This window comes from Bombus pyrosoma, linkage group LG10 (assembly GCF_014825855.1).
Source record: "Bombus pyrosoma isolate SC7728 linkage group LG10, ASM1482585v1, whole genome shotgun sequence".
NCBI lineage: Eukaryota > Metazoa > Arthropoda > Insecta > Hymenoptera > Apidae > Bombus > Bombus pyrosoma.
In genome coordinates, this window is record NC_057779.1 from 3,522,039 (window position 1) to 3,549,276 (window position 27,238).

The 27,238-nt window shown below is 38.3% G+C and overlaps 1 protein-coding gene across 4 annotated transcripts in view; it reads left to right on the forward strand.

Annotated features, from left to right (window-relative positions):
* The window catches only part of LOC122572116 (bifunctional heparan sulfate N-deacetylase/N-sulfotransferase), a 367,071-nt gene that overhangs the window by 211,821 nt on the left and 128,012 nt on the right, over positions 1-27,238 (forward strand). The window contains exon 1 of one of the 4 annotated variants that reach the window (XM_043736717.1): positions 1,767-1,786. The exons of the other annotated variants lie outside the window; for them this stretch is intronic. The gene's annotated coding sequence lies outside the window, so the exon portion shown is untranslated. Of the gene's footprint in view, positions 1-1,766; positions 1,787-27,238 lie in introns of those variants that run through there. 4 annotated transcript variants of the gene reach the window in all.

Consider the following 27,238-nt stretch of genomic DNA (forward strand, 5'->3'; position numbering starts at 1 on the left):
AAAATAATTAATGTCTTAACATATCTTAGACATATAATATGTGTTAAGGATGAATATTGAATATTGAATATTGAATATTTAAGGTTTAAGAATATCTGTACGACACATATACTTCCACTAAGTGTCTTGTAATTTCTATTTACATTTTCAAATTTATTTTCAACGTTACCGATACAATGACGACAGTCGAGTTTCGTTATAGCGCTAATGGAATTTCACGTTTCTGTAGCGCACGCAGTAGGCTCATAAAAGGTCACATATAAATGTTTGAATAGTCTCATGATCCTGTGTACTTGTTTATAGAAAGCTAGTCGACATCAAATGTAGAATTTAAATGGAAGGCATGGTGGAATAATAAAGAGTTATGGGCTCGAATCGCTATTTACTCGAAGAATTAAAATTCTGTATCAATATGCTTCTGACGAAGCCGCAATACCGGCGAAATCAATTTCGAAATGGAAGCCGTTTACGTTGGGAAGCGTCTTCGAAATGCAAATATACGATGGCTGTTCTAGAACGATGAGCACAAACTTATCTCCTTAATAGAAATCGAACGAAGAGTTTCAAAGAAACTACTTTATCGCGAAGCGATTTCCCTACTGGATTGTAAATACAAAAATTCATCGGTGCAGTCGATTAGATGATTGATTCTGTTTATATGTGGTTTGTTCTGAATCCATTGTAACGTAAATTCACTTTTCGCTATGTTGAACTGTTCTTTTATAATGTTCCTACGAGTCGTTTAACTCTTCCGTGCTCTCCAATCATCTTAGAATTTCTATATTCCTAAACTTTTAGGAAAGATCGTAGCACGAAATTGAAAGTACAGAATTAATCTTAGGATAGTTAAGAATCTAAATGATTATAGTCCTTTCGCTTATAAATGAACAAAATTTGTTGAAAATGACAACGCGAGTTCGCGCTCGCCATCCATATGCACATGCGCTAGTTACAATGAATAGTAACTAGAAAATAGTTCTAGATATAATCGATGGATTTCAGATATTCTTTCGTTTTTATCCCTAGTCCATGTAAGAAAGTGCAATAAAGGTTTTTCGGCTCGGAACGGTGTGATAGATTTATCCAAAGAATAAAATAATAGCTATTGTGATCCTACCTTTAAATACAGAAATAACAACAAAATTTTTATTGAAACCGTAATCCGTGGAATAAGTTTCACTGGATATAATAACACATGGCATACATTATACAGAAAATAGTATATATAATATCTGTATAATTAATATTTGATCTAAACAAGTACATCGTTCACCGAAATTGGAGCGAATAAACCACATAGCCCCGAACGTCTTCCTTTTATCGACGATAAACGATCGTTGACTTCTCTCGAATCCATCAAACGCGATCTATTAAAGTCATTACTTCGAATCATCCTACGCACCCAAACAGTCAGACTCGCCGACTCGAGAAAGCGAAAAGCAAGAAGCGTTTATTTCGCCTGGCCTAGTGACCAGTAAGCGAGCCTAGACGGCGGCGTTCTTAATGCGATATTCGTGCCAGCGTCACCGTGAATTACGTTCGACCCCGATAACCTCGTCCCGGTCGCATTCGTTCTCAATGAAAGACGACAGGCGAACGCTCGCGAGTTCCTCCAACTCTCTCGATAGTGGATCTTGGGTAGTTACGATTGATCGATCGCGAGTATCTCACTCTTTAAATCTTAACTCTGTACGAACAAGTGTCGTCGAATAAATGACATCGTACCTTTATTTCAGCGAATTTATCCAAGATTTTGCCGATAAAAAGTAAAATATGAAGTTAAATGGTATGTAAAGGAAAATAAAATATACAATAGAATTAAAAATAGTAAGCGGCGCTAAAATATAAAATGTGTGATTAGATCATAAGTGATAAATAATTTTATTATCTTTATTATTGTTCTACGTATATTTTATTTCTCAGTGATTTGTAGCTTCTATCGTTACGCTATAAATTTTACTGATTGTGAATATTTATCTTTGTGGGAAGATACTTGCGTGACGAACTATAAGTACTTGTCATATTCTTGCTTCTTGCCCTGTATTCACTGCGTTTCGTCTTCGCTCTTAATGCTGTCTTGTTGTTAGTCTTGCTTCAATTGTGCTTAATTACATGCATGTCTCCTCTACAGATCGCATTTTATACGACTGAGTTTATTTTATCGTCATTCATGGATCAGAAGAAAAATAATTTTCAAGAGTTGCTCTTACCAAATATCAAAATTTGAACGTGAACACAGAAATGAAACAATATCATTATATATTATTATCTTCGAACGATGTGAATAAAATTATATTTCCCCTGGCACTCTACATTATGTAATTTCGTTCAAATGAAAAATATGTTATTACCATCAGATATTCCGGAAAAATTTGCACGAAACGCAGTATTTCGCCTACATTATTTCATTTTGTACAGAAAATATATTATTAAGCCGATAGGGCATGAATAAAATTTCCATAAAATACATTTTCACAACTTTGATATGCAATATTCTCCCAAATAGGAAATGTGTTATTGTAAGGTATTATCCGAATAACACGCATCAAATCTGCACGCAACACAACATGTTCCCTTCAACATCTATCTAATACTCAATATCTTTGCTACAGATTTCTTTTACATATTTCTCGTCTAAAATGCTCGATTGCTAGATAAACACAGTTAAAGACGCACTCGTATGTAAAAGGGTTAATAACTACGTTCCAAGATCGCTGTTAGTCAGTGTGTCTCAGTTCGCCGTCGAGGCAACTTAGCGAATTTCATTATCGATGCAATCGAAAGGTTCGCCCCTTTGCGGCAAATTATCTCCCGTTCACCATAGGGGCTTGAATTCGACGGCACGCGTGTCATCGACTCAGACGTGTTTCGAGTTCCCCTTCGAGTTCCAGAAACGATGTTCTTTGTCATGATGCGTGCACCACGCGTCTTTGTCGACGAATCTCGTTTTCGGAGCTTTGCTCCGTGTTTAGAATCCATTTCCGAAATTCTAGTTAGCTTATGGTCTTTATCACATAGAAACATATTATGAAATTTTGAAGAAGATTAGATTTTGAAATGAAATGTTCGTAAATACGTTACTTGGCTTTGAGATGTTGTGGATGGAAGAATTCATATATCTTTGTTCTAAGTTGTAAAGTATAGTGTATTTTTAAGTTAGATATTGTGTGGATTATTTTTATTTGTCTTTATTTATTATTTTTTTATTTAGCTAGATTAAACACTTCGATGTGTTTGTATTTAGACGATTACTGTGGACAGGAAGTATATTTTCCAGGAAGCACACGTTGTTTCGGTTAAGTTTATGAAACTCAAGATTTCTTAAATTAGAAATGTTAGATCTCTTTTTTCAGTTAGCTTAAAAATTGTTATTTGTTTGAATTTGATTAATTAATGTTCAACGCTGTTGACAGAAATACATGTATTTTAGAAGCATGCGTTGGATATTTTATTGATTAACTTTTTCTTGCCGAGATGAAAACATGTAGTATGTTTGCACTTGAGTAATTAACTCGACACACTTATCGTTGACAGGAGAAGTATATTTGTCAAGCTAGACTTTCTGTTACTTAGTTTCTCTGTAGTTAAATAAAAAACTTCGCTATGTTCGAAATTGATTAATTGATGCTTAACCCTTTAACAGTTTAGAACGTCTGGACGACGCCTGTTACATTACCAACTACGTATTCCCTGTTCTAAAACGTATCACTTAACGAGATTGAATATTTTGAGAAGTATTAAACCAAAATTAATATTTCTAAATCGATTCTAGACATTGAAGTATATATATTAAATCAGCGGAAAAGTTCCTGCTGGATTCCCATGGATGTTACTAAATTATTTTTCTACAAGACGCATTTGTTGTTGCACATGCAAAATTTACAGCGAATAAAAAGAGCGATATTCGATTCTTATCCCAACAGCAGATGGTATTTTGACAATTATTACAATGTAAAAAAAAAAAGATTTTGAAAATGTCGCGCTCTAAGAATATAACGGTGACAACTAAAAAACATTCAGGACGTTTACCAAGACGGCGCATCAATTCTTCGCGCGATAAAAGACCTTCCCTGCAACTTCTTCAGTTGGAAATCGGAAATTATTTCGCAATAAATTAAGCACAAGTCATTGTGTATGAAAGAATGATTCCTTTCCGTAATTCATGAGCATGACACGACGCAAATGAATCTTTTCTTCGCTCATTTTCGGAATGCTTTTTTGCAATGCAAAAACTATCAACGCGCAAAAGTCTTCTGTTGAAGCAACACCTGAATATCGCTCTTTTTATCCGCTATAAAGCTTGCGCACGACTACAAATGCGACTCGCGGACAAATAATTGAGCGACGTCTATTGGAACCGGGCACGAATTTTTGCACTGTGCCAATATTTGTGACTTTCAACTGGGTCATTGACGAATCAAGCGAAATTTCACCATTAAATTTTTACTTTTATTGAGAAAAGTCTCGAACGTTTAACTTAACGAATATGTAATTGCATCAAATAAAAACGTTGATAGGTCTCGAATTTTTCTTTTTTGTTAATCCTAGAATAATAAACTATATCTAGATAAATAACATAGTCTGCCCAAACCGAGTATGCGAAAATATATTCTACATTATATTAGCATTGCTAAATAGTACCTAAACTATGTATATGTTGCATGTAACAGACGTTCTATTATTAGCTCAATTCAACAGTCAATTAAGATATCTCTAGTAGAAACTTCATGGTTAGTAAGAAATATGTTGCTTTCAAACCAACCACTGTGACTATCCCTCGGGTTCTTCAAACCAGTACTTAGATAGAATATTCCCTTTTTTCTCTATTAACAAGGAGCGTTCTTCGAAACACTCAGTATTGCGTTTCAACACAAGATTACAAAGAAACAAACCAGTGCACTTTCTTCTTAAGTCTTTCTTTATCTCAGCGAATCCATAGCCCAGTGTGCCAATAACTAGACGCTTTCAGCCTGTCGTAACACGCTTTTCGAACTTCTTCCTCAAGAGGAGCTTCGTTTCTTCTTCTCGTTTCGGTTTCTTCACCTCGGTTTTCCCTCGGTCCCTTCCATTTTTCTTTCTTGTTTTTTCCTTGCCTGGCAGGACGGTTCTTCCTTTCACGGTCATCTTCGTGCCTGAAAGTTTCCGGCGGCGTGATACGAAAAGTTTGAATGGTTTTCTTTGGGCGGACCATCTCTGCCACGCGTCGTTTTATCCGCTACATGCAAATTTTCAGCGTTGCTCGCGCGTTTCAGCTTGGAATTCGCCAGCCACTTTTGACCCTCGAGCACGAGATTCCACCAGAAGTAATCGAGTCCTCTGCTTCTATCTTCTTAAGCGAGTCCATTCTCTTTCTTCAGTTTGAATTTCCTTCATTGACTTCTTTGTGTTCATCGTGCTATTTTGTAAACTGATCCGTTTCACGCTGCGAAAAATAGCTTATGCAAATGCAGAGAAGAATGGAGATTAGTTGCACTTTGTTCTCGTTCTATTAGACGAAAGTGATTTTCTAATTAACTTTGCTGAGTCGTGGATTAAGTTCCTTTTAGAAGTTCTCTGAGAACGGTGCTCGTTAGGTTACGATTTTATGAGGAAACTTTCGAAATTCTTGTTTGCTTCTTGATAAGATCCTTGTTGAAACTCTTAGTTTACTAGTGCACAGTCATTGTATTTATTTCATTTGTTTAGATCTGTTAGCAAACTTGTACTTGTATATTGAAAATGTGAAACAAACTGGTACACTTTACCTACTATTATTAACAAACTGTTATTTCGATTATTCTAATCAAAGTATGCGTACACTCGCTCAAAATACGCGAACCATCGATGTTAATCCTTCTTTTGAAATCCTAGAATCACGACCCTGTCCTTTTTCAAACGTTCCATTATTTCGATTAACCTGATAAAAATACGCGTACATTTGTTAATAATATGTCTATAAATTAATGACTTTTCTCGTAACCTACGAGTCACCACTGCCTTTTATCATACGTTCCACTACTTCGACCATCCTAATAAAAAATACGTGTACACTCGCTAACACTATATAAATCACTACTACTAATTCTTCCTTTGGAACTTTGAAACCTTTACACTTCCATATTCCCCGTGTAAAACTTTGGAGTCATATCCTGCGCCATCAATTATATCCTTCGCCATAAGGTGTTACGAGGAAACAGGAAAGTTTCCAGCGGTTCCAATCGCCAACTCGATCTTGACGGTGTTGGAGCATTGCACTGATTTATCTTTCTTCCCGATATTCCCAGTACAGTGGGTCTCTTTCTCTAGCGACTTTGATCAACGACGTGTTACAAAGCGTACATTAGTTAATGAGCGTAATCAGCTTAATAAGAATCGTACGTTTGCATCTCTGACGCGGATCCCGAGGCGGTATATTACCTCCGCCGATGTAATCGCGTTAACTAATGTGTGCCAGCGAAAGAGAGCCAGCTCAAAGAAGATGCACGAGTAGCCATTCCGTTTCTGCAGCTGCCGCATTTTGTCTAATGGACCTCCGCTTTGAGCCCTGACGTTTCTGTCATCGAGCGTATTTTTCAACCCGTGTTCTCCACCTACTTTGTGTCTACGTGAAATGTGTCTCTAACAAAAAAGTGAAAAAAGATCGAAAGAGAAAGAGAGAGAGAGAGAGAAGTGGAGGGGGAGGGGGATAAGGTAACAGAGTCTTGGAAGTTTCCTGAAAATAGGAGAGAAGTTTAGCAGCTGGAATCTTTCGAAACTCTAATACTTAACCTTAAAATAAAGTTAATGCTGTGCGACTTGGAAGTCATGTAGTCTTTTATACTTGGAACGTTGTATTTTATCTGCTTGCCTCTGTATTATTGTATAGTATTAGTATATCATTACATGCATTGTATTATATCAAACGATTTGTTTCTAATAATTATTAAAAATTTTGAAACTTTAAATAAAAATTAGTACACTGACCGTAACGATTTTGTCCTCTTAACAAGCATTTGCAAGATTTTTAATTCGAATATACAACGAGCAAAATCATTTTTTAACGTGTTAACTGGGCCAGATCATAGTTGGAAGATTCCCCAGTCATGGAGTTAGGAATGAATAATATAAAAATTCAGTTGTATCAGTTCTAGTCCTTGCGCGTGTAATTTTTCTCCAACTAAAGGAATTTTCATTATTCAAGGCATTGTCAATTCAATTGACGAATTAACTCATCTTCAACTAAAAGCAATTAACAAAATCAGACTAGGAATATTTATGCATTTATAGAAAATTTATACGTATAGAATAGCAGATATGAATATGCAAAGAAGAACACGCAAGCATTTATGAAATATTCAAATATCCTACCTTTTTACTCATGAGTTTGTAAAAATATAAATTTGCAAAAATATTCATAATCTCGTAATGAATTTCGTTCACTGTTACTTTTAAGGAAGTTGAATCTTCTAATCAGTTACATCGTACGAGACAATGAATAATCGAAGAAGGAATCGCGAAAGTGTATGCATAAAGCGAATAGACCCGTGACGCCAATTAAGTAGTCATAAAACGTGTTAATTATGAACAATGAGATATAATGATACGCACTGAATTGATTTGCAGCTAGCTTTTCTTTGTCCGTGAATTAAAATCATCGTGAAACTACGAATACCGTGTCCTCGCGTTTTCGTCGTTCTCGCCTAATTGAAGAATTATGGTTACGTAAATGCTTTTTTATCGTTTCGCCAAGATCAATCTTCTCGTGTACCAGGCACAGTACAGTATTCTGCAAAAGTTATAATCTGTCGTCTTTCACAGTCTAAAGCGATCGAGGATTTTGTAGCAAAATAGAATTTCGATACAAAATGATATTAAAAGAATGAGAGACAGAGATTATTTGATTGAAGAAGAGATTGCATAAAAGAGGTAAATTATTTTCTTGAAATGTACATCAAGAATGAAACGATAGAAATTGCACGAATGTATTAAAAATTTATTCCACAGCATTTTCAAAAGATGTATTTTTATATTATGTACTAAGACAAATGAGTACACCCAATAATAATTAGTTTAAATATGACGAAGAATTCAAATGATATAATAAGAATTTTTTAATTTATTATATTCTGTAAATATTCACAACTTCATCGAAATACCGTAGTACCGATTTCGATAATTTTCTATTGATTCCGAAACACGAAACACACTGTATCTCTCGAACCATGAATCCTCTCTAACGATCTGCCCTCGGGAAGAAAGATGCTAGGGACGATTTCAGATTCTCAATTCCTCGAAACTGGCACAGGTTACGAAGCGTGTAATCTCGATCGTACGTTTTCCTTCCATCGATCACAAAAGGTTCGTTCGCGTGTGAGCCACAGAAAGACACTTAATTCGAAAGGCAGCCGATGAAGTATCGAAGTTGTATCCCGCCAGTTCGATTTGACCCTTTTGAGACGCTTATTCGGCCCGATAGGCTCGTGGCATCGGGAAGTGAACGAGTTCCTGGCTGGGTGATCAGCTCCAGCAACACGGAAAAAAGGTTTGGTAAGGAGGCCAGGGAATAAGAAAAGAAAAAAGAGAAAAGAGGGTCAGAGAGTGGCTGTGTGAGAGCGACAAAGGAAGCTGTAACAGGAACACGAGGGTAACACGCATACCTGGCGTGCATCGACTACCTGCCCTGGGTTAACTCCATCGCCAGCAGGCGTAATGCGTTGCTTCTTAGCTTGTATTCGTCGCTCTCTCTGGGTCGTTGGCCCTCGCCGAGGGTCGAATTGAAGAATTCGCTGACTAACCTGGCCACTCATCCGCCTTCTGCCTACGAAATTTCACCAACAAGATATTCGTCGTGATATTCGGAGCTCTTTTTGATCCTGTTGGCTCTTCAAATTTTATATTGCACGGGCAAAATGTTCGTCGCTTATTTAACGTAACAATAAGTTTAATATATTATTATATAATTTTCATCTTATAGCTATGTCTAAATATTTTTACTATTTTTTATTCTGAGAGTATATACACAGCAGTCAAAAATGAAGTACGACAATGATCATCGATCGAGAATAGCCGTGATATAAATAAAAATTGTACGTCGTGAAAAATTAGAGTACGGAAATAATACTACGGAATAAAATCTCGGTATTTATGTTATAATCTATAGATTCGTGAACTTTAGCAGAAATTGTGCTATCCGTTCGTGTATCGTCTCATTCTTATTGAAATATAATCGCAAGCACAAGAACGATTTCTCAATCCATTCCACATAACGTGACGCTTTTTTTCTTGCTCGTGAATCGTGTCGAAAGATCCTACGTCCCTGGCTATTTCACATCGACTTAAGTGATTATGTTAATAAGATGACAAGTTTATTCCATAGCTTGTCTGTGATTTCTTCTTGCAGACGTGGAAATCATTTGAAAAACAGAAGTTTTCCACGCATGGCGGGTAAAACCTTGACGACACACACACACTCCAGCAACGCGAGTATAAATTCAAGATTGAGATGCGGTGCAGTTTATTTAAACTGTGATACGTGTAGTGTATATCGTATGATGTTGATTTTCTTGAATTAAATAATCATAGATTCCAGTTGGAACGAACGCGAGCCGCGGATTGTTGCTCGATCGGGGATTCTCCGTCAAAATTGCACGTTTTCCGAGTATTTTTAGGTACACTTGTTCCTCTGTTGGGAATTTGCACGGAAACCATCGAAAGTTGTCGGAATTTTCTGTCTATTTTCACCTGATTTCCGATTCTGCATCGTTCGAAATGCTTGTAATTACCATCCTCCATGGAAGGGAACGAGCTGGTAACTCGACTTCTCAAATTGCGTTGGAATTTCAGGGGAAATTTCACGTTTGTAATGTATCCTTCTGTTCAATGATACAGCGAAATGTGAGAAAATTATCATACACAGATGCGAAAATAAAATTTTTTAGAAATACAGTAATATACATATCCCATTCCATTAATATTCTATTAGACAGTTCGAAATATATGATCAATATGACTATCATGAACAAAAAAGTTAACAATAATTGGTTTATATATTTTTCAAAGCGTAATTGCATGGAAAATGATGCAAAGAATAATCAAGAGTAATAAAAATAAGCATTGACGACGTACTTTGACAAATTTACCGATGATTACGTACATATATATATATATATATAATCAATCGCGTCTTCTTATTAAGTTTATTATTATATTTAAATTTTATCAATCAATTTATGACAATTTTCCGTATGCAGTACATAGCTTCTCTTGAATCAGAGTTATTATGGGATATACAGATAGACGATATACAGACGATTAAGTCGACGATTTAGGAACAACGATCGTTGTATAGCTATCGAAGTACGACGAGCAGCATTAATGAACACGTTAATACGAACTTTATCAAATACGGTAATGTGGTTGACAAATCGGCATTATGCCTTACTCGCGGACCGCAACAAGCGATTAGGTTTGCAAATTACATTTGGTTCCAGGACAATCGATTCGAGCTGTCGATTATCGAAAACGTAATTAAATTCTACAATAGAACCGATTCATTACACGTTATGGAACAGACCTTCTGCTTTTCCATTGTTTTGCCCTGTGTTCGGGCTCGAGTATAATAAATGATGGAGCAGAGAGAAAAGGAATGGAAAACAGGTCGAAATGTCGAAGGTTATTAAACATTCTCGCTTCCCTACGTAATTTGTTGCCCTTTCCTACCTACGTCACGGTAAAAACGAAAAACGTCCAGGGTCAATTTTTCACGGGACCTATTTTCGGTCTGGTTTGATTCTTGCTCCGTTTCTTTTTTTCCTCTTTGCACAGACATCGGCCGTTTTTCTTTCCGCAACGTTGCAACTCCATCACTGGTGGCAGTTTTTATTTCTAAGCGACAAACGGTACGTTTTGCACAGCAAACCCTCGAAATTCTCCTTCCCGTTCCGTTTCCCGGCCACAGGTTTCCAATTCGTCGTTTTGCTTCCTTTACATTCTGACACGAGCGAATTTAAAGCGTCTTAACCTTCCACCTCTCTGAATTCTAGGCATTTATTAAATATATGTAAATCGAAGCTACTTTTGTCAAGATGAAAAAAAAAAATTATATTCGTGCGAACACTTAAATACTTTACGTAATTAATTACATACAAATACATGCAAATGTAGATAGAAGTAGATCTATGTTGCGAAGAACGTCACGTAGCCCTGGGAAATTAAAAGAAAATTATGTAGATAAAAACAGATTTTATATATCGCTTTCTTCACTTATTCGTTTCAAGTATTAGATAAATGCTCTTGTATCATTCTTGCGCTAAGCGCATTATACGTAGTTTTCAATTCATTTCAATTCCATTGTTTCGATCACAGATTAATTACAAAGTTTCTCTTTTAATCGTGTCGAAAATTATAAAGTTCTTCCATTTTAATAAATCGCGAGTAAAATGGAATCGATGAGAAATACAAGGATCGTGGGAAGATTAATTAATTAATTAATCGGATCGTTTCGAAGCTTCACGATCCAACTGCACTTAAAATATCGCGAAATCATAACAGCTCGGCGCTACGTATAATCAGTGGAAAATACCAAGGCAATGGCGAAATAGAAAACAAACGCCTGTTCCGCGTAGATTCTCCTTGATCTCTGACAGCTATTTTCCCACGTTATCCGTGATAACGTAACTTTGTGCTGCACACAAACCGTAATCGAACGATCCACGAGAGTTAATTCCATTAATACAGTTTATCCGATTGCGAAATTGTTGCCTCGGTTTTAATGAACTCGCGAGGCGAAAAACCCGATGTTTGCCTTGGAAAAGCGGGTTAGGATATTCGAATCGTGGTAATCGTTGCTCTTTTAACCGCGAGTCGATACACACGACGCGTGGTGAAATTACCAATCGACCCGATCGATAAACGATTTCATTGGAGAACGGCCAAAATCCATTACATAGCTGGCCCACGCTCTAGGCAAATCGTTCCGACTGCTCGAGCGTACGTAATAGGCCACCGGTGTAATCGTCTTAACTTCGATTTTCCAATTGGCTCTCCTCCCACAAACAACGAAGGAGATACTTTTACGTAGCGAATTTCTTTTCATTTTTTTCTTCGCGTACTTTTCGCGCCTTTTCATGTTACAAATATATGTAACTCGCAGCTGCGTCAGTAATGATTCAAAATTACTTTACAACGTGAACTATCAGCAAATCAACCAAAATCACCGATATCACGCTTTTTGTATCTGTTAATCACAGGGAAGATAGAAACACGTGAGTGTCCTTCTATCGCTGTTTGTTTTTATTGACAGCATCCGGTAATCATTTCTATTCGGTTGTCCAAAAAGTTTCTTCCGTTTTATAAAGAAATAATTTTTCATTTTGTTCCAGTGGAACAGATTGTACGAGATGTATGAGATTGCCTGAATGAATTAGTCGTAAGCGACGACGTCAGATAATACTCGAAGACTTTCTTCCCTCGCTTGATCTCCGTAACAAGAAATTAACCCTTTGTCTTATGGTTTCTTTAGTTGTTATTTAAGTGGAGAGGAGAGTTAATTTGGTACTCGAGTTCACGATTTCTGAGGTCTATTAATTTCTTCGTTCGTGAATTCTTTGCTTTTTCATACATCAGAATAATGCGCGCGCGCGCTTATGTATGTGTACGTGTATGTATGTATGTTTCATTTTCATTAAGAATTCCATATTTATAAAATCGACCTGATTGAAATTGCTTTGACTTTATTAACTTTTAATTCTAGTAATTTTAATACGTTACTGATTAACTTTTAATTAAAACGTTTGGTGGAAGAATGCGTTATTTGAAAATCTACCAGAATGTTTGCTTAACATTTACATAGAACCACCTTAATTAACTTCTAATTATTGAAATTTCTGATTAAACGACACACTGTCTCAACATATATTTGTCAGAATCTTTGCGTGCTACTCATACATATTGGTAATTGATGGTTTGACAGTCAACAGACTACACCTCGGTCATCTAGACAAGCGATAGATATTAATGTTTCTGGGTTTGTCGGATTCTCGATCAGGCTGCTTCGTTGGCAACCACCGGCACAATATCCCCGAGTCACGTGTACACGTTGCGGTGTTACAGCACTGTGTACCCGCAGGATGACACTCGCAATTAAGTTCACTCCCTCGTTGGCCACGAATACATCACACTCTCGAAGCGAGCAAGCAATAGAGTAAAATGCCCGGCATTTGGCACCGTGTCAGTGGTTACTATCATTCTGAACTTGAGCTGAGAAGAAGCAATCTTAGTTTCGTAGCAGCGTTATTAATTTGTAACACTTTTCGAGACACACTATGGATCGATGAACATTCAAACTTCGAAATATTTATCGTTCTTCAACCTTTAACCTTTTCTAGTCTAGGAAAAATTCGATATTTTATCAGAATTGTTTTATACAGTAGGTTCAATTAAATTTTCAACTGTTCGTAATTTCTGTAAGTATTAGGTCGTCCGAGAAGTTTCTTTCGTTTTAGAAGGAAATAATGGAGGCACGATATTTTCCGTTTTATATTATTTTATCGAATTACGTATGATCCATTTTGTTCATCAAAATAATATCAAAATAAAGATCACAACGTTCGACAGATTAGGTTTCATGTTTGTATGAAGATGCGTTGTTGTAAAGGACGTGTCTGTAAAAGAAAAACACTTTTCTGTAATGAATCATTCAGAAACTATGTGATCGCGATAGATGTTTCAGAGATTTCGGAATCCTACAACCTCCAATACTAATTAATTGAATACGAGTACAGTTAACAAATTTGCTGATAATACAAGCGAAGTTCTACGACAACAATAAATTTTAAATTGACAATTGTGTCTGTCATAGAATTCTATAACCGTAAATTTTGTCCACACAGTAGAAATTTATAAATTATAACTTATCAATTCGCTAATCGAAATAGCGTCATTTTTGGCGCTAGTAAAATTCTACGCTCCCCTGGTAAAAAGACACCCTGGTGGTTATAACGAATCTGCGAAAAAAAGTTATTTTTAGTACGTATATGGTTGAATGTGCTTCGTCTCGGGTTATCTCGACGTTTCGGATGAGCAGCGTGATGTCTCGTTACATATTGCGTGTACAAACTCCCGCCGTAATTCAACGCGGGGACCCGCGATTCCGCGTTACGAGGAAAAACGCGCGTTACGAGGCTAGAAATGTGAATAGGTGCGTGCTAGGCTGGGTGTCGGCGAATTTTAGTCTCGCTTAGGTAAACGCGTCGAATGAACACATCCCGCCTTTTCCCCTCGCTTCTTTATGAGACCCGCGGTTTATTACTCGCGCGTGTTAAATTTTCCCGGCTGCCATCGTTGCTGCAAATTTATCGATATATTTTTTACCACGAATATCGGCCATACGTGGGAATTTCTGTATTCGTGCATACATTTCAGTTCTGAGCTTAGAGGAATTTTATGAAATTTATTCAATTTTTTTCCATATTTTTGATATTTTCCTTTTTCCCCTTTTTATAGCTTTCATGTACAGAATGAAAGCTAAGTTTGTTATATCGTTCGTAATAGTTTCGATGCGATGTTGTTTTCTGTTGGTACGAACTTTGCGACATTTCGAAGAAGCTAATAAAGGATGCTGCTTCATTTATCTGGACTAATCGCGGAATATTTTCGAGCAATAATCCTCTTTTTAGTTCCTCAACCTTTCGAATATCTCTCGCTATCCTCGATAAAACGAATCACACTTTACAGCAAACTAATATCCCCAATCACGAAACAACAAGTACATAACATCAACCGTTTTACTTTCGTAAGAACGAAAGAGGATAAAGCTTGGTAAAAAAGCGCTTGGATTTCAAGAAATCGAAAAACCGCAAGGGCCTTGTGTTCTAGAGGGCCGGATATTCGGCTGCAGATGTATGTGCAAGGAGACCAGAGACAGAGAAGAACAGTGGTCTCGTGTACAGAGTGGAAAGACAGTCCTCTATCAGGCTCTCGATAGGAAACAAAGAAACGAAACGGGAAGACTGTGTCAACCGAAAAGGCGGAGAGGAAAGAAAGAAAGAGAAAAGCATGGGGACTTTCTGGCAAGCTGGTCTATTTAAAAGCATTACGATGCTGACGGTCGGGTTACTGTGTCCACGGTTAAGTAACCGGTGATGTAACGATGCAATTCAACCTCTTTCCCCGTCCTCTTTGTTCCTGGGGGGAGCAGAAGAGAAAGACCGTGATCGCTTCGTGGACAGAGAGGAAGTGGCGGGAGCTACCGTGTCCATTGGACGAAACTACCGAGGGAGCTGTTTCTAACGCGTTGCTGCACTAGAGAATATAGTCCCGACGACAATGCGACAATCTACACTCGACGAGACGAACTCCACGAAGGAGAACTTCTTGTTAGCTTGGATTTCTCAGACGTTGCTTCTCTTCAACTCCGCGTTTTTCTGTTTAATTGCTTTTGTCCATTCGATCGCCATCGCCTTTGACTTTAAGTCGTCGTATAGTACAATACACGAGGTATATTTGAAAGCGCTGAATTTTGAATGTTTAGCTAGTTAACAGTCTCCAGTGGTAATAAATTTGTTGATCCTGTGCGTGGATTTGTTTGGACCTTTCAAGTATTGCATTCGCGATATTAAGTTAACTCGATGTGCTTTTTTTGTCCCGATTCCCGAAAATAAATAATTGTCGATGTAAAAGATTTCTATTTTAAAGGATTCCTAAAAATTCCAAATCGATCGCTCCGACTACTCTCTCTGTCTGTCGATTATTTCTTCGACTAGAGGCAACTCTATCGTTAATTTCTTCTCTATCGTTGCCCTCGCGTTTGTATGTATCATACTGACTCAAGTAACACTCCGAACACTTTTGTCTTTGTATTATTTACTATATCGTACAATACTATTTCAACTTTTATCTTCGTACTTTATTCGGTATGTAAAACATTGTGAAATTTCATTAGCACTAGAATGGAACACGACTGTCACGATCATATTGGTCTCTGAAACCGATTTGATTGGATTGGAATATCGTTTCGTGAAAATCCATCGAATCGAAGCACATTGTATATAGACAGCTCTTCATCCACGTAGCGATACATCGAATTCTCGTGCCATCCAATAGGTTACATCGGCGGTTTTATTAAAAATACCCACGTTGGAAGACGCATCGAGACACTCGCGTGTGTAACCATCGTGTCTCTCAGTGAATCAATAACCAAAGATAACGCTCGTTTACGAGCACAAAGACCTGTTCGTTCGCGTAGGAGGACTTTATGAATGCCTCGTCCTCCCTCATTTCTGTTTCTCTTTCGCGCCCGCAGAGATCTCGCTCGAAATGAACCGCTTTGATGGATGTGCTTCGTAACGCGGGCTCATCGGCACGCGCGTGCTAGAAATAGAAGGTATAAAACGCGCTGTGAATAGTCCCTTAATCAATCAACCGCGAAAGCAAAACGAAAGATCGATGGTTTTAACTATGCCTGTGATCGGTTTTCGCGCGCGTCCGCCTACCTCGTCTGTCGAATTAAGCGCATGTTACCAAAAAGATCGGCTTAACGAGCTGGCCGTGCTTTACTCTACAGCGAGATCATGCACGGTGTCTTGTAAATGGTGTTATAATTGAGTACACGGTGATTCTACGTGAAAAAAAAAGATAATAAAACTAGTCTAAAAAGTGGAATAAGATTTTTTTTTCTCTTCGCAGCGTTGTTTTCGAGAAAATGGACTTTAAATGTTACGATACCGTGTTACAGTTTATTTCGTTAGACGTTAGGAATTCTAACTACGTTTCTATTTATTGTACTTGATAATAAAATGTTCATAGCGATTTATTACTATTTCTGATCATATTCTCTTTCTCTTTGCCAATCATCAATGTCCGTGAGTTTGTATTGATAAATACGTACTTTGTAAAGAGAATGTCTATCGATTGCTATGTTGCTTCTGTTACAACCCAATAGGAAAGATGGAAATACAATTTGCCCCTTCTGGATTATACCCAATCCTCATTATTGCCATTAATAAATACAATTTGGATGCAAAGCTTATTCGAAGCCAATTTTCTCGAAAGCTTCCTACGAACAAATTTTATTTCGCGCCTCCCACTTATTTTCTCACACAGAATCACTCGACTGTACTACCAGTTGGCCAGGTTACCAGGCATTCGTCGCTCTGCTGGAAAATGAAGTACGATAAAGCGATGCAACGGGTGAATCGACGAGATATGGATATGATAGACTGTATACGATTGAGAGACGTTTTTACATCGTGTCCTGCTAAATTGAGCTTCCGATGGGAGTTCTGATTAATTTTATCGATTGTACGGGTACACGGTATTCCATAGTGGATGAAGGGAGTTAGACAAAGTCGGTTAGAGATCGTAGCCTGGGATGAGTACCGAGGAACGTTTCTCTGTTCGAGTTTTTAGTCACGTTCGTTCAACTCGCGAGTACCGCTTCTAACTAGACACGATCCGCCTACACGTGCAAAGGGTTTTTCTCTGGCTCTCGTTAACGCACGAGCTTGAAAAGGAGGAGAGTCGGCGGGAGTGTGAAATCACGCGACCGTTGCTCGAGAATAAAGTTGAAGAACCAGCGTATAAACACGTGGAATGCGTGTCAAGATTCTACGTGACTGTATTACTGACACCGATTAAGAAATACCACGTTTAACTTGTTATGAGCTAAGGGACGGTTCAATGTATTCTTTAACGTTATCGTGCGAATTTTATATATTTTACGCGTAATTTACGTGCACACGTCTGAAAAGATGGGCGAACGCGTCGTAACCACGACGGATTTACGACGGTATTAGGCTATTAGGATAAACTAGCTACGACCACGTAATAAATAAATGTGCCACCCTTAAGCTGAATTTTTCTATGCGGTCCACGCGCCCCTCTTGCTCGAGATTTACGACGCTAATCTGCGGGCACGAGTCCCACCGGCCGCGATATTCCGTTTGTGATCGTCCTTTCTTATCCAATATCTCGGCGACCTGGATTTTACTCGTTTCCTCCTTCGAACCCACACGGAGCTCAAGGCTTTTTCATTTCGTCTACTTCGGTCAATGGGTGGACGCGAGATACGACGTTTTATTGGCGAGGAATTACGAAAGTTGATTGGAAGCGGAGGATTCATAAGCTCGTTGGATGATTTTGATAGGAAGAAGTCCGCAAAGAATTATATAATAATTAATCGAAGAAGAATTTCTAAAAACTCGACATAGAATCTTGATGGTTTACTGGATTTAACGAATTTTTGCTTAGATTCCGTTCCTTTACGCACGTTACATCGGAGGTTTAAAATCCACATAAATCGTATCACTGTCATAGTTCTTAACAGTTTTTGAAAAAGATGTAATTAATCAATTCACGCGTCTCTCGTTGGTATAAAGAATACAAATTTATAATAAATTGATGAAAGTTCTACTTGGAAAACTACAAATATTTAGTTCTTAGACCGAGTTTTTTCAGTTTACAAATTAGTAGAGACAGTTAAGAACTAAAGTGACTATATCTTGAATCTTAAAACGTAGTTAGTCTCCAAATCACAGCACTTTTTTAAATCGTTGTAATCTTTTAGATCGTCGATCAGCGACACCCGAATCAGAGCCAACATGGTAGATAGTTGCAACTTACGTACGTAAAGAATGTTCGTGGTCGCGGATGTCGAAACGCTACGTCTCTCCAAGCTCGTCTTAGTCTTCGTCTTCCTGCAGAACTTTCGAAGCATAGAATGCCAGGGACAATAGTTTCGCGTCGCGGTATGCAAATAGCAGGGCTGCCTTCGGAACGCTTGTCGGCCGTGTCAGCTTCATAATTCGCCGGAACTCGGCTGCTGGCTGGCCCGGCCTTTGACCAAGAATCTTGCCGCGGTCTCGAGACTCTGGAATCAGCGACAACGTCTCCTTCTCGCCTGCCACCGCTTGACTCTACGAAAGCTGCTCCACGCAGAGCCAACACCTTCTGTGGCTGTCGCACCGGGACAAACCTAATCCTATCCAGAGGGCAAGTTTTAATTGCACGCGTACGGAACGTTTGAATTCTTAGAATGGAATGATCACCATCCCTACACCGATGCGACCTGACACGATGCCGCAAATGGGAATTAACAGGCGGACGACTGTGTTTCCGTTCCGGAACGTACACCACCGCTTCCGTTTATTTAGATTCTCCACGTTCTTCGAGAAACTGTTTCGTATCGGTAGTAGCACGGCAAGGTTTTTTATGGAACCCGGCGTCATCCTTCCTTTTTGTTCTGGATGATTTTTCTTTTGATATTTTTATATGGACTAGCTTCTTAACGCGTAAATTTTTCCTCGGTTCATTCATGAGAATTATTAAATTTTCTATAACGAAAAACAATTTGTAGCGTAAATAGATAAACGATATATTCTTTACCAGATGTATAGATATTTTATTGCATATGATATCATAGCTCTTGAATTTATGAGGATCAGTGGCTAAAATAATCAACCAAATTCAAAACATCTTATGTCCCAAAGTTAGGAATTTTTTAAAAATAAGTAATTATAACGTGAAAGTTCAAATCTTTTCGTACGATGAAACGTAGCTTCTAATTTCGCTTTGGAATTTCTCGAGAGAAACGCTACGCAGAGTGGAGATGTTGATTGCCATGCAAGGTGGCGTCAGGTGTGTTAGAATATCGCATTCTTCTTAATTTACCAACTAGAATCTTTTATTTGAAATTGTACGTTAAACGTATAACTCTCTGGTTAGTCCCACTATCGAGTTGCACTTCTCTTTCCTTCCTCGTCTCTCTCCTTCCTATCGTTATACGTAGATGGTATTGAACGCGATACGTATTGAACACGTTCCCAGACTCCAAAGACTCATAATAGATTAGTTCTAACCGAACTATTTAATTCTCCCTTTCAATTTCCCCTTCATTCAGGAAAGAATAAGAGACCCAGTTTCTCGAACCACCCTGTGCACAAGACGGGAACCTTTTCAACGTAGACTGTTTTGTTTGGAATAAAGAGGCCGGCTCCATATTTATAGCCTACTACCATGGCTGACTACTATAACGCCACGCAAATAAGTCTTCGATCATCCCCTTGGACCAACCACTTCTATCCCTTTACTACAACCCTCTAAAAGTTCGTAGCATTTGAGTTTGTATTTTTGCTAGTGTAATAAAATGACGCAGAAAATTCGGAATAATTATCTTCTTTGTGGTCCAAGTTTTCTGCATTTTTCATATGAAAATACAAAAAATCACATAGGTGAACATTTTTTATTACATATCTACCGATAATTTGCTTTAATCGCATTTGCTACATTCACAAGTTGCACGTACTTTTCATTAGAAACGAATGGAAGAATTTCCGCAATGATGCTTGTTCCAACAACATGCTGCTTATCGATCTGCTTATCTTCATGCAAAGACGTAGGAAGAGAAAAATGCAGCGCTTGCAACAGCAGCTTCTTTGCTTCCTCGAAAACGATTGATATCGAGAGTGCGTCAATAACAACTCTGTCACTAACAGTACGTATTTAACCCTAGTGTCATATGAAGTTTAATGTATAATACGCGTATTTATTTAATCTATCTGTTGGCTAATTTTTCCAAGCAACCATACAGATCGACAATTCGCTCAACAAAGACTTCAACACCGTATCGTGAACTAAATTGCAGACTTTCTGATGATCGATCGCGAGAAGATACGATATACGTTATGTGAAATCGAGAATGTTGGCGGAGTTTGGCCATCAACGGCCGAGAAATTCTCTCTGATCACAATATATCTAGGAATCTTGTATATTGGACGTGTATATAGTTATATATAGAGGGAAGATGCTGACGTCTACAGAGTGCAGGAGATAACAGTTGGATCGTCCCATCCAGGATGTAACTTCTGCGCTGGTATATAGGAAAGCTCGTCGTCGGTATTGCTGTTGGACCGTTAGGTTTAATCCGTTCACGTCGTACCGCGTGAATCACATCCCCGTGACTTTAGTTCATCCTCGTTGGATTACAAGCAACCGTTCCTACCAATTGTGTGACTTATGCATCAATCTGATCGATCGTCGCGTTATTACGCGCGATCGTATCTGCTGTTGGTGTATCCGATTGGCTGTTTTCAAGCCGGTTACCGATAAAACTACCTGTAAATTGTAAGCTGGTCGACTGCAAATCGTTGCTCGTTCGGCATTAAAGCGATCCAGGCGCCGATAGTTGCGAGATTTCTATGGTTTTATGTGCGATACGATGGAAAATGAACGAAGCGACAGGAGATAGGCAGCATCGCGCGAAAGAGAACACGTCGGTCAACCGTTTCCGCACGAAATTGCTGAAAATTCCTGTGAAAAATTTGCAAAACGTTTAGACCGCACAACTCTGTCGATTTATTTCTTCGTTGTTGATCGACCGTTTCAGGAACGATGTCGCAGGTTGGAGGAGCCTCGAATGGAAAATTATTCTGCTCCTTTCTATAAATTAATCAAATATACTTCAAATATCTTCCTAGTATTAATAAATTCGTGCATGAGGACAGCTACGTCAATTCTTCCGTCAACAGATTTTACATTTTCAGTACTTTATATACGACGATTACTTTTCATTTTCCAATATCTACATTCATTCCGCCTTTCTGAATTTCTTCTTCCTTAAGATGAAATCAGTCTAATATCGATAGTGCGGCAAAGCAGTCGATTTTAATACAGTCAAACAAATCTTGCTCGTAGAAAAATGAATACAAATCAAGACGGTTCTTCGCGAACGTCGAAACTCGTACTTTGCAGCTTTCGCCAAGCCTTCTGAAAGAAACAAATCGGTATTTTTTCGCTGTAATTTAGCTTCTATAACAACGCAAGGCAACGATAGTTTTGATACTTGTCATTGAAGAAAAAAGATAACTTATACGCTTTGCTTCCACGAAATAAAATTACGTATTTGATATGGAGAGAACTATCTGTAACCAGTGAGCGAATCGAGTGGACAAATATCGTAAGTCGCTGCTCGTGTATAAAGTAATCAAGTCTTGGATGTTTACTCTGTCAAGATAGTACATATCGTTGATTTTGTTTCCTGATTGGTTTGATCGTGATGAAATCAAGGAAAAATGTTGGAAATCTATGAACGTTAGAGGAAAGACTTCAAGGTCTGCACGTGTTTCTATCTTAGTTGTACTTGGAATATCTCGGTCGAGTAGCTTTAAAGAGTTTAACATTGGACGAGTTGAATTAATCTCCATGTCTTCGTCCAATGAGTTTCACTGTGGCCTTGCTTGCATTTTCGTCGACCTTCGCCGATTCCGACACACTCGGTTTTTCACATTCTAAATGCACTTTTCAAGCTCGTCCATTTGCAAATTGAAGTGTTCTATCGCGCGTATATGAGTCACAAGTATCAAAGATAAAGTTGTACAAGTGACGTTAAAAATATCATATGTTTCTTACCGTGAAATCTTTCTACGCTTTACAGGTTAAACGTAAAAATACCAAGATAAACGGTGCAATATACATTTCTTGTCTCGCTCATAAATCTGGCTATACGTGTCCGTTAATAATCGTAATTACAAACCAATAATGTAAATTGCCGGGGAATTGATGTGTGTCGGGCAACGGAGAAACTCAATTTTCTTTAAATCACAAGACTGATTATTTCTAATTGGATCTGTTAGTCTACAGTTAATGCATTTGTAGATGAAACACTTAGATGGCACTTTTATCTTCGGCCATCGCAATATCAACTAGCAAAGTTTGATTTACTTAGGAACTAATTTTAAGATAAAAGTAAGCCGAACGTAAGAATATGAAGAAAAATAACGAACGTAAAAAGACAAATTGTACTTGCTATTACAATTTCCATTGAGTTCTTCAATTCATTCCATTGGGAACCTATACGCCCAATATTTATTAGCTATTTGAGAAAATGAGAGAGTTAACAAATACAATGGTGTGAAAAAAGCAACGACCGTTTCTTGCGTCGATAAAAATGTGAATTTACGTAAGCGTCGAATTATAATCTACAGCTTGAAATCTACATCTTTCATTCAGGCACCTCGGAATGTCGCAAAAAAAAATTAATATTTTACCACGTTGCAAAGACTTAAGACTTAAGAAAGTAAATAGAAATTCTAAGAGCTAAAATAAATTAGGAGAACAAAGAGGTAGTGGATAGAACGGTGTAAAAAAAGTAACAAGCAACATTTTCACGAAACGTAGTCCGTAGAGCAGCTCGGTGGACGCGTTGCGCGTAAACTGGAAGCGTATCGACAGTCTGGATATACTAAACGTTTAATCCGATCGCGGCACGACGCAGTAAATCACGTCTCCGGAGAGGCTGAATAGTTCCCCGGGGAGATGTCCCCAGGTCGGCTTGGGGTATCAATTCCTGACTTACGCGTTAATCGAGCTGGACGTTTGCCAGGAATCGCTCGAAACCGGTGACGCGTACGCGCCGCTGGTAAACGGGTCATGTGCTCGTTGGAACTCGGTGTAAGGGGCTCGAGGGCAAAAGTAACGCGGAAAACTGACCCACTGACACGGTCCAGAAAACACCGGCAAGAGACGTTCTCAACTTTCCAGCTCCTCCTCTTCTAGCTTCTATTCGATCCACTCGAAAAGAATGGATAAGAATGCCTTCGATATGGCACAGAAAGAAACAGAAGAGGAACCGTTTCAACGTCGAGCGGCTGCTTTAAGACTCCTTTTCAACACCAACAAGAATACTTTTTTTTTTTTTTTGTTCTCATCTTTCGGTGGTTTAGGTCGGTGCCACACGAGCGTAGAACGGCGTCCGTTGTAAAAATATACCTGTCCGTAAATTGGAGTGATGCACGTTCCCAGTGTGTGAACTGCAATATACGACAATGGATCGTATGCAAAAATAAGCAAATACCCATAAGTATGAAGTATAAACAAAAGCAATTGATAAATTTCTTATACATAATCTTCTACTGGTACTACATAGTAAATGGTGGAATATCGTAAGTAAATATTATTTTAAGTAGATACTTCATCCTTTATGGATACGGAACCGAGCACTTACTTGAAAAATCATTAATAAAAGCTTTTACTGGCCTTTATGCACACGACCGAATATATTTCTACAACGAACGTCACGCAACGGACGTCATTTTAACCCTCGTGTGGCCTCGGCCTTTAACCCCGTAATTTTCAATCAGTCTGCCACATACTTTTTTAAACGCGCAGTACCTGACTATTTACAACAGTGATAATATTAAAAGTACTTTTGGTTGAGTCGTTATACAGTGTGATATATAGGGTACCATTTGTAGCGCTGAATGATATTTCGGATATTTAGCTGGTTAATGGTTTCCGTACGAATAAATTCGATCTTGGTATTGTTTGGAACCTTGAAAGAGATATAATATCGAGTCTAGTAAAGTAACTGAACATTGGAGAAATCCCAATAGTAAGCTAACTCTTTGTGCCCTGGAAGTATTGTAACATCTTTCCCGATCAACTCGATAATTAAGAAACTTCAGTTTGTTCAAGTCTGTTCCGATTAAGAAATATAAGAAGTTACATCGATCGAAAATATGAAAGGTGATGAGGTTACAAACATCGTTGCTTGGATTTATCTTAGAATTTATTATTATCTGTGTCATCTCGTAATGAATAAACATGTAGAAACAGATGATTTACAACTTGAAAATTGAATATTAATCGCGTACTTGCGTAATGGAACTAAGAAATGAATACATAATATATACAGTTGATAATAAGCTCGTCTTTTGAACGAATGGAAAATAAAGAACGCGTTGATAGCGCTGTCTGATGGAAATGATTCGCGTGGTCGATGCAACGGATCGTCATTGTTTTAGGCGCGATAGGTAAGGCCAAATGAATCGGCTGGTTCGGCTGTAAAATCGCATGGAACCGCTTTGATCTGCTTGCCAGCGTTATGGGTCGAAAACGTGGCGACACGTGACGCGCAGATTAATCGGCTCGGTCGCGTACATCGTTAGGTACATTTGCCTGGCCGCTTTCCACTCTTGTCGCGTTTTGACGAGCTAATACGATCAATCAAAATCTTTCGATGGCCCATCGATTTGTACGATTTTTTTCTGTTTTGGTCCATCGGCCTGAATGATCGCCCTGTTGCGTCCACCATATGTCGGTTTTGTGTCTGACGATACGATGGTTCGATGGGAGAGCAACAAAAAAAAAAAAAAAAAAAAAAGGAAAGATCGGGAATGGTGTTGTTGGAGGTTCACCATCACCGTGAATAGGGTGAACCTCGATGAGGGGAGACATGTTCAGAGTTGAATACATATAGGGCTGATTTTAAAAAATGGGGGAGACTGGTTTTATATTTCATAGTGAAGAAATTTTATGAAATAATGAAAATTTCAGGTCGCTGAAACAGACACATTTCCCATGGTCTCCTTTACACAGCCTTTTTCTTAAAAAATTGGAGAAATTTCATAAAGTTCATGATGGAAACATATCAGAAAGCGTGTGAAAAATTGATATATGAAGAGTACAGGAGAAGAACGCGATATATTACATTTTCTACTTTGTACAGGAAGACAGTTGCGAGATTCAGTATCTCGAAAATTGTATCTAGAAACTTTACCAATATAATCACGATAATATAGTCTCGTTACTGCCAATGAAACTTCAAAATGTTTCATATAACTCATTTTCTTATCACACATTTATTAGAACACGCATGTTTCATACACACACGACGTGTTCACCAAAGATTCGTATAAATATTTCACGAACTACTGTATATCTCGTTGCATTCGATCGCAATTACAGATCCTTCCCCCTTGGATATTTTCCCTTTGGTAATTAGCGGGACGGTACTCGAGACAAATCGATGTCGTCGCACTCGAACGGATTCCACCTAGGGCTAACGTTCGAAATGCTCGATTTCGACGACGAACCACTCTCGGCCAGACGCGACCGCGCGTCGTCCTCTGGGAAAGGGAGAGAGATTACGATCCAGACGCGCATCCCTAGCGCAAGTTTTAATAGAAGATCCGCGAAAATCGATCCCCCGGGTGTGCACACCATTAACGGGCACCGTGAACTCTCAAGTACCGCCGCCGCCGGGGGTGGATGAGAACGTGTGTCGCGTTAACGAGACGCCGATGGCGACCGATCCAGACATCCGTTAACGCCCGATTAAAACGACCGTGGAAATGAAGAGACGAACGATGTTGTTTGACGATTTGCTTGGAAATTATGTTGCAGATCTTCGAACAAGCTCAGTTTACGATACTATCGCTTTCGCAAGATCAGGATCGAGTCTTGAATTTAGTTCAACTTTTAGTTCAGTTTAAGATGAAGTCTTGAAGTTTGAGTAAGTGTAGCGTGATGAGGATCTTGAACGCAAGCGAATTTTCAATTCACATAATGTCCCGCGGAAGTTACTTACAATTAGCTTTTTTATTGTATCTGGTTGAAGTTCGGGGTTGTACTATGAATATCGGGGGCAATACCCGGAGACGAGAGGGTTTGGGAGTTTTCGCTCGACCGAAAATTTTATTATCGGTTGTACAATTTTTAATTCTATTATTTTTATTGTTAACTTTTATTATCCGTTTGGGAATTGTATCGAAGATGTTTGAACAGCACGAATTTGGGATTTTTGAATTTTTCAAGGAGAGGGTAATAATTAACACTAGAACTACCGATAGTTGACACGAAGCTATTTCTACCAAAGCTAGTCAAAATGACCGGTTTTTAAAAAATACGTAATAATAGAATATATTTATATTTATTACTTTCTTACAGAAGCAATTCCATGTTATGTAGTACATTTTTGGTATTATTAATCCATCTGGGACCGTGATCCCTAAATGAGGATTGACACATTTATAAAATCGTAGAACCAGTCAAAATGACTGGCGTGGCATTTCTAGTGCTAGCATCTAGCGATTTAACGATCGATCTGGAATTTTTCCTGATAACTGATATCATCGTATCGAATGATACGCCGTAAAAATTTTCAAAACTTGTGGCAAGTTGTACAAAACGAGGAAACTGGTTAATTGGGGTTCGATAAACAGATTGCAGCACCTTCTTACACTTTGACAAGTACCAGACATTTTTACTGGTATTGCTATAAGTAGCCTTGATACGAAATTATTTTCAGTTTGAATACATAAAAAACAAAATAAAATTCATTATATTATTCTTTTAGTTATCGTTGCGGGGGAAAAGAATAACATGAGGTAAGAATTTTAAAATAAAATTGTAAAACCAGTCAATTTGACTGGCGTGGTAGTTCTAGCGTTAGAGTCGTAGTTCGAAGATCAGCTGAACTTGTAGATATATACAAAGCGACGGTAAGAGG